Source organism: Canis lupus, chromosome 7 (genome assembly GCF_011100685.1).
Source record: "Canis lupus familiaris isolate Mischka breed German Shepherd chromosome 7, alternate assembly UU_Cfam_GSD_1.0, whole genome shotgun sequence".
NCBI classification, from domain to species: Eukaryota; Metazoa; Chordata; class Mammalia; order Carnivora; family Canidae; genus Canis; species Canis lupus.
In genome coordinates, this window is record NC_049228.1 from 74,870,576 (window position 1) to 74,879,701 (window position 9,126).

Genomic DNA, 9,126 nt, shown 5'->3' on the forward strand with positions numbered 1-9,126 from the left:
AAACAGAAAGCAGGGGCCCAAAAAGACTCTTAACACACCAGTGTTCATAGCATTATTCACAATAGCTAGAAGGGGGAAACACACCAGATGCCCATCAGCAGGTCAGTGGGTAAGCCTAAGTGGGCTACACATGCAGTGGAGTATTGTTCACCCTTAAAGAGGAAGGACATTCTGACCCCGCGCCACAGCATGGACCAACCTTGGGGACATTCTGCTAAATGCAAGAAAGCCAGGCATGGAAGGACAGGATTCCATATATATGAGGGACCTAGAGTAGTCAAATTCATGGACCAAGTGGAATGGTTGTTGGCAGGGGCCGGGGGTAGGGGGGATGAGGAGTTATTGTTTAATTGGGAGCAACTTTAGTTTGGGAAGATGAAAATGTTCTGGCAATGAGTGGTGGTGGTGATTACACACAGTGTGAATGTGCTTAGTGCCTTTGAACTCTAAAACACTTATGTATATACTGTCCTCGAGAAAATGTTCTTGTTAACGTTTGTACCTTTTACCATTCAACTGTCAGATGTGGATCGTGGGGATTAGTTACCTATTACTGCCACCCTCGTGGCTGTGCTCTGTGGTGCGGCGCTGGGACTCTAGAACATTCACCAGACCCTCCTCTTTGGGTCTGGGTGGGAGAGACTTGACGGACTGGGAAGGAGAACAGGAGGGATTTGCTTATCATTTTTTCATTCCAGTCAGCTCCCTAGAGGAATAGCCCAGGCTGGGCATCCAGCCACCAGCGTCCTCTCCCTGCACCGCACACTGGGCAGACTGGGGCAAGTCCATGTCCTGCCTGCCTGGCCCCAGCCCCAACCATCCAGCACCTGCTGACTCCCTCTTCAGATGTTTGTCTGCCCAGCGGGTCCTGCCCCTGCTCGGCATCAGCACCTGCCAGGCTGGCAGCACCCCCCAGAGCTCAGGCTGGGCCTGTCTGAGCTCCAAAGTTTGGGTAATGCCCCATCTTCCCATCTGCTGCCCCCAGTACTGGCAGCCATTGTAGCTTCCTTCAGTTGTCTTATCAGCGGATTGCCCTAGCGTTCCCTCTGTGGGTCAGCATGTTAACAGTGATGTGCCTAGGACGCCTGGGTGGCTCAGGGGTTGAGTGCCTGTGGCTCAGGGTGTGATCCTGGGGTCCTGGGATTGAGTCCTGCATCAGTTTCCCCATGGGGAGCCTGCTTCTCCCTCTGCCTGTGTCTCTGCCTCTCTCTCTGTGTCTCTCATGAATAAATAAAATCTTTAAAAGAAAAAAACACAATGATGTGCCTACTATAGATAAAGAGGCTCTTATGATTTGTCTCCCTCTCTGATTTTGTCTTATTTTTTTCTCTCTTCCCCTATGATCCTGTTTTGTTTCTTAAATTCCACATATAAGCGAGATCCTAAAACTGTCTTTCTCCAATTAACTTATTTCCCTTAGCATAGTACCTTCTAGTTTCATCCACGTTGTTGCAAATGGTAAGATTTTTTGATGGCTGAGTAGTATTCCATCGTGTATCTGTACCACCTCTTTATCCATTCATGGAGGGGAGGTGGGTGCAGGGGTCGGGTAACTGGGGGACAGGCATTTAAGAAGGGTGCCTGATGGAATGAGTACTGGGTGTTATATGCAACTGATGAATCACTGACCTCTACCTCTGGAACTAATAATACACTATATAATAATTGAATTTAACTTAAAAAAAAAAAGTTGAGAATTAAATTTAAAAAAATTTGTCTTAAAAATGAAGTTTGAAAAAAAATGAAGTTTGAAAAAAGGCAAAACCCCACAATAATCTGGCTAGTTTCCTATAGCTAATCCCTCTTTAAAAATGCCTGATTTCCACCTGTTTTCCTGGCCACTGGGGTATTGGGAGGGGTCTCAGGAAACCTGCTCGAAAGAGTTTAAGGAAAGAAAAGTTCTCTTGCCGTGGGCATTTGCGGCTACTTCAGTGATCTGTGGCCTTTCATATTTACAACTAAATCTTTGCTCCTGCTTCTATGTCTGTCTGCTGTAGTATCAGCAGAAGCACCCTTGTTTTCAGTGGGGTAGTTTTGGGGTTAAAGGTAGGACTTTGGGATGCCTGGGTGGCTCAGCGGTTTAGCTCCTGCCTTTGGCCCAGAATGTGATCCTGGAGACCTGGGATTGAGTCCCACATCGGGCTCCCTGCATGGAGCCCGCTTTTCCCTCTGCCTGTGTCCCTGCCTCTCTCTCTCTCTCTATCTCTCATGAATAAATAAAAATCTTTAAAAATAAAAATAAAAAAAATAAAAGTAGGACTTTGCAAAGTGTCCTAGTGTGGTTTACAGCTCTTGCCTTTCATTAAATTTTTATTCTCTAGGTTTCTACTATGTGTTTAGGGTTCTTCTCCAATCAGTAGGATTGTAGACAGTGTGACTAGGACTTTTCAGGGTCCTCTACTATAACCCTCCATAATTCTTTAGGGCCGGTTATTCATTGTCAACTCTGACAGTCCATCAAGTGAGAAACTGAAACTCAATGTCATCCCTCTTGATTTTTAGAAGGGACTCTCAGTCCATGAAGGAAATACTTGAAGCACAAAATATTCCAGACAGTTTTGGAAATGTATGTCCAGAAACGAAGCCAGTTTGACACTTAGCCTGTGGTTATATAATACAGCAGAATTCTACGGAAAACACATGGTATAAAATGGTAAAAATTCAAACTGTCAAGCAGGTGCAAAGAAATGCTGACTTCATTGAGTTAGACTACACCATTCTACTTCCTGACATTGCATCTCAAGAGATTATTCCTTGGCAAATGCAAGTTCTCTGGCATCCTCAATATGGTAATAAAGTCAAACATAACGGCCATCTGCCAAAGGAAGCACAACCGGAATAAATGAAGCCTCTAACACTGAAGTGTCAACATGCTTATTAGTGATGTGTGTGCCGGTGTTCACTGATACTTATATGCGGCCATGCAAATCCCAAAGTGTCACTTTGTATAAATGTCTTCATTACAGTATGGAACTATATGGATTCCACAATAGAGAGTATCATGATGTAAAAGGGTCCCAACACTAACAGTATATGTATATCACATAATAAAAAGCTTCAATAACAAAACAAACAAAAACAGCTGTTTTTATAGCTCATTGTCCTAGGTGAGTGCTCATTGGATTCTCAGAAACTGAGATGAGTAGAGAGACTGGTGTAAAATGAATTTGTAATTGTCCGTGTAGACGGAGAAGAACAAAGTCCGTGGATTTCCTATAATAATCCCCGCATGCAGCAAATACTTAATTAGCTATTACTGCGTAGCTTTTTTTTTTTAAGATTTTATTTATTAAAAAAAAAAGATTTTATTTATTTATTCACGATTGACACACAAAGAGAGGCAGAGACACAGGCAGAGGGAGAAGCAGACTCCCTGCAGGGAGCCCAACGTGAGACTCCACCCATCCTGGGATCACGCCCTGAGCGGGAGGCAGACACTCCACCACCACCGAGCCACCCAGGTGCCCACTGCTGTAGCTTTTTAAAACCCTTTATTTTTTCATATTTTTAGACTGACAGGAAATTGCAAAAAATAGTACAGAGTCACCACATACCCTTTCCCTAGTTTTCCCTGATGACATCTTCTAGAACTATAGCACAATTATCAAAACTGGGACATTGACATTAGCACAGCACTATTAACCAAACTACAGACCTTATTCCAAATTTACCAGTTAATTTTTGTTTTTAATCATCATATTATCTTTCCAGAATCTCTTCTTCTTTCTTGGATTCTGTGGACCCTAATGTCAGTGTCCTCAGAATATGTCTTAGCATCTCCCTTGGTTTGTGTTGTAGGCATTATGCTCCCCAGCAAGTGGCAGGCCTTTGGGCTTCTATCCAATGGTCATTTCTTCACCTCTTTCATTTTGCTCAGGTATTGAATGGTCCTGTGCTTCTGGGAGCAGCCATGGCGGGGTGGGGGGGTGAATCTTAACCAGTGTACACTCACCATAACTCCCTCACTTCCCTGAGGATTGTTTAGGGATGGGCAAGTGACTACATTGAGTTCAAGCCCACTGGTGGTTTCTCTTTTACCTTAAAAAAGGACTCTCACACAGATTGGTGCCTCTGGAATTAGTCATCCTCAGGATTGCTTGGAACTGCAGCAGCCATCTTGGACTATAAAGAAAGTCTCCCAAAGAACAGTCAAAATACCAGAGAAAATAGATGAGGAAAAGAAATGACACAGGCCCTTCAGTTTAAGCGCCACTGAGTTAATTGTATCATCTTGCTATGTAAGATAAAAGCAGCTTATACCACTTTTAGTTTGAATGTTCCTTACTAACAGCTGAAAGCCTCCCCACTAATAGCCCAGGCATCTACCCTCAGCCCACTTTTCAGTGTATACATTGACCCATGCCTATGATTCCAGCCCCCACCTGTATGCCAACGGCTTCTACGTCTCTAGCCCAGATCCCTCATAAATCGGGCTACCTACAGACACCTCCACCCTAGTTCGCCAGACCCCTCAAACTCAACTGACATGAATTAAAAACTGATATCACCTTCTATTGATGAGCCACCCCCTCTAACCTGTCCTGTATTCTGTAGCTCAATGAAAGAACTACTATTTACCAAATTTCCCAAATACGAAACTTGAAAGTGGCCCTAGACCTCTCCCTTTTCTATCCTCTGTATCCAAATGGCCTCCAAGCTCCATTGAATGGAGTCTTCTTCTCTCTAGCCTGAATTATCTGAAGCTTCATGGTTCCTTGTTTGCATCCTTACAACAGTCACTGATTTGTATATATATTGCAATTATTCTCCCTGTCTAGAAAAACAAAAACAAAAACCTCTCAAGTCAACTATGACTATTTATTAGATTCCCTTTTATTGCCCAAACACATTCAGAATTCCCATTTTCTCTAGAGTGTTCTAAGTGGAGAGATTTTTTTCCCACAGATCTACCCAAGATTCAGAGATAGTACCTCCAATCATTTTAGCATTATTTCCTCCATTAGAGCTTCAATGAGATTAGGTGCTTGTCCAGATCTGCAGAACTAGCAAGAGGTAGAGCTAAGACCTTGCAAGCCCCAAGTCTTTAGACTTCTTGCTGCCTTCTCTCACACTCTTTGAAAAGACTTAGTAACACTTTGGGTTAAATATATACGTAAGCATGCCTTATCTATTTGTATTAACCACTCATCGGGCAATTGATTTCCTGCAAAGGGAAAGATGGCCCAAAAAGTTTGTGTTCTTATAGCCATTATAGTTTCCTAAAAGTCACCAGTGTGATTAAAGCACAAGCACTGCCTTTAAATATCTTTCTAAAGCAAACATAAATAGAAAACAACTATCAAGATGGTGAAATTTATTCCACCCATATTAATAATTATATTAACTGTGGACAGTCTAAATCTATACAATAAAAGATAGAGATTGGGGCAGCCCAGGTGGCTCAATGGTTGAGCGTCTGCCTTCAGCCCAGGACGTGATCCTGGGAACCCAGGATCGAGTCCCACATCGGGCTCCCTGCATGGAGCCTGCTTCTCCCTCTGCCTGTGTCTCTGCCTCTCTTTCTCTCTGGGTCTCTCATGAATAAATAAATAAAATCTTTTAAAAAAATAAAATAAAGATAGAGATTGTCATATAAAAAAGCAAGACCTAAGTATATGCTGTGTACAACAAATACATTTATAAATATGACAAAGATAAGTTATAAGTCAAAAGATGGTGAGATGTCATGAAAACACTAATCAAAAGAAAGCTGGATTGTTTATATTAATATCAGAAAAAAATAGATTTCAGAACAATAAATATTACCAGGAAAAAAAAGAGGAACATTATATCATGATAAAGGTTTCAATTCACCAAGAAGACAACAATCCTCAACTTGAATGCACCTAACAACACAGCTTCAAAATACATGAGGCAAAAATTGGTAAAACTGAAAGGAGAAAAAACACAGATCCACAATTGTAGTTAGATTTCAATGTTCCTTTCTCTATAATCAATAGGACAAGCAGACAGAAAATCGGTGAGGCTATCAAAAACCTGAACAACAGGTTAACCTAACTCAACTCCCTCCAAGAACAGAATATATGTTCTTTTCAAATCACATGAAAGATTTATCAACATAGATCCTATTCTGGGCCATAAAACAAACTTTAACAAATTGAAGAGAAAGGAAATCAAGGGGTACTTTGCTGGCTCAGTTAGAAGAGCATGTATCTCTTGATCTTGAGATCATGAGTTTAAGCCCCAAGTTGGGCATAGAGATTACTTAAATAAACAGTTTTTTTTTTTTTCAACAAAACGTTATTTTTAAATAATCGCTATACCCAACTTGGGACTTGAACTCATAATCCTGAGATCAAGACTCGTGTATTCCACCAACTGAGCCAGCCAGGCATCCCAAAATTTAAACTTTTTTTACACACACAATATGTTCTCTGACCACAACTGAATTAAACTAGAATAATAGAAAATGTCTGTAAAGTCTCTAAATAGTTGGAAAATAAACAATACACTTTTAAACAACCCATTTGTCAAAAAGAAATCAAAAGGGAAATGTAAAAACATTTTAAATTGAATGAAAATGCAAATACAATGCATCAAAATTTGTGGGAGGTAGCAAAAGTAGTATACAGAAGAAAATTTAAAGCATTAAAGGCTTATATTAGAAAAGAAAGAAGATCTTGGATAACTGATCTAAGTTTCACTTTAAGAAACTAGTGGAGGAAAAGCAAATTAAACTCAATGCAAGAAGAAGCAAATAATAAAGATGAAACATAAATCAATGAAATCAAGAACATAAAAATAATAGAAAAAAATCAATAAACTAAAAACTGAATCCATACAACTCAACAACAACAAAAATCAAACAACCCAATTTGTTTTTTACAACCCAATTTTTTGAATGAACAAAAAATAATCATTAGGGAAGTCCAACACAAACTTACAATGAGATACCACTTCACATTCATTAAAATTGCTATTATCAAAAAACCAAAATAACAAAAGCTGGCTAGAATGTGGAGGAAAATTGCAACTTTTATGCACTCCTAGTGAGAATATAAAATGATTCAGCCTCTCTGGAAAGTGGTATGGTGATTCCTCAAAATATTAAATATAGAACTGCCACATGATCCAACAGTTCTACTTCTGGGTTCATGCCCAAAGAAGGGAAAGGGACTGAAACGAACATTTGTACATCCGTGTTTATAGCAGTATTATTGAAAATAGTCAAAAGGTGGGAGTAACCCACACAGTGCCCACTGATGGATAAATGAATAAACAAGATGTAATATGTGATAGGTACATAAAATGGAATGTGATTCAGCCTTAAAAAGGAAGGGAATTCTGACACACGTTACAACATAGATGAACCCTGAAGACATTATGCTAAGTGAAATAAGCCAGTCACAAAGGACAAATACTGACAAATTATTCCATTTATATGAAGTACCTAGAGTAGTCAAATTCTTAGAGACGGAAAGTACAATGAGAGTTACCAAGGGCTGGGGGAAGGGGACAGGGAGTTAATGCTTAGTGAGTACAGAATTTCAGTTGGGGAGGGAGGATGAAAAAGTTCTGGAATTGGATAGTGGTGATGGCCGCACAACAATGTGAATGTACTTGATGCCACTAAACTGTATCCTTAAAAATAGTTAAAATGGGAGGCACCCGCATCAGTTAAGCTTCCAACTCTTGATTTTGGCTCCGGTCATAATCTCACGGTTGTGGGATTGAGTCCCACATGGGACTGCCTGTTCAGTGCAGAGTCTGTTTGGGATTCTCTCTCTCTCTCTCTCTCTCTCTCCCTCCCTCCCTCTCCCTCTGCCCTTCCCCCCAACTTGTGTTTAAAATAAACAGTGGCTCAGTGGTTGAGCAGCTGCCTTTGGCTCAGGTCGTAGGATCCCAAGGTCCTGGGATCAAGTCCCACAGTCGGGCTCCCCACAGGGAGCCTGCTTCTCCCTCTGCCTGTGTCTCTGCCTCTCTCTCTGTGTATCTCTCATGAATAAATAAATAAAATCTTGTTTAAATTTTTTAATAAGTGAATCTTTTAAAAATAGCTGAAATGTAAATTTATATTATATATATATTATCACAATAAAAGTTTTAAAGAAATGAGGGGTAAATATCTTTGAAAAGATCAGCAAATTGATAAACCTCTAGCCAAATTCATCAAGAAATACAGAGAAAAGGGACAAGTTATCCATATCTATACTCAAAGAGAAGACATCAATACAGACATTAAAGACATTAAATAATAATGAAACCTCCTAAACTATTCTATGCCCATAAATGTGACAACTTAAATTAAAGTGAATGGATTTCTTGAAAACACAAACTGCCAAAAATCATTCAAAAGAAATAGGGAACTTTCTCAACTTGCTAAAGGTTACCTACAAAAAAACAACAGAGGACTTCATACTTGATGGTGAAATATCGATTGCTTTCCCCCTAAAATTAGGGACAAGCCAAAGATGTTTGTTCTTTAATTAGCAGCATACTAGATGTCCTAGCCTGCAATAAAGCAAGAAAAAGGAATAAAAGGAAATACATACAAACAAAATTGTCTCTATTCACATATGGCACGATTGTCTACATAGAAATTCACCGAGAATTTATAATAAATTTATTAGAACCAATAATAGACTTTAGCTAGGTCACAAGAAACAAGGTCAATATACAAAAATCAGCAGTATTTGTATTTACTAGCAATAAACATTTTGAGATTGAATTTTATACCATTTAAATAGCACCCCTCCCCAAAAAGAGCCAAGAAATTCTTAGGGACAAATCTTTTTTTTTTTTTTCCTTAGGGACAAATCTAACAACATATATGCAAAATCTATATCCTGAAAACTATAAAATCTTGATTAAAGAAAAAAGATCTAAATAAATGGAGAGATTGCTGCTTTTATGGATTAGAAGTCTCAATATGTCAAGACATCCACTCCCCAGACTTGTCTATGGTTTCATTGTCAATCTGATCAAAATCCCTACAAGAGTTTTTTTGTAGAAATCAACAAGCTAATTCTAAATTTCATATGTAAAAGCAAATGAACTGGAGTAGTCAAAGCAATTTTGAAGAAGAACAAATCTAGAAGACTCACATTATTTAAGACTTAATATTTCTAAATCTTAACTATAAATCTACAGTAATAAGACATGGCA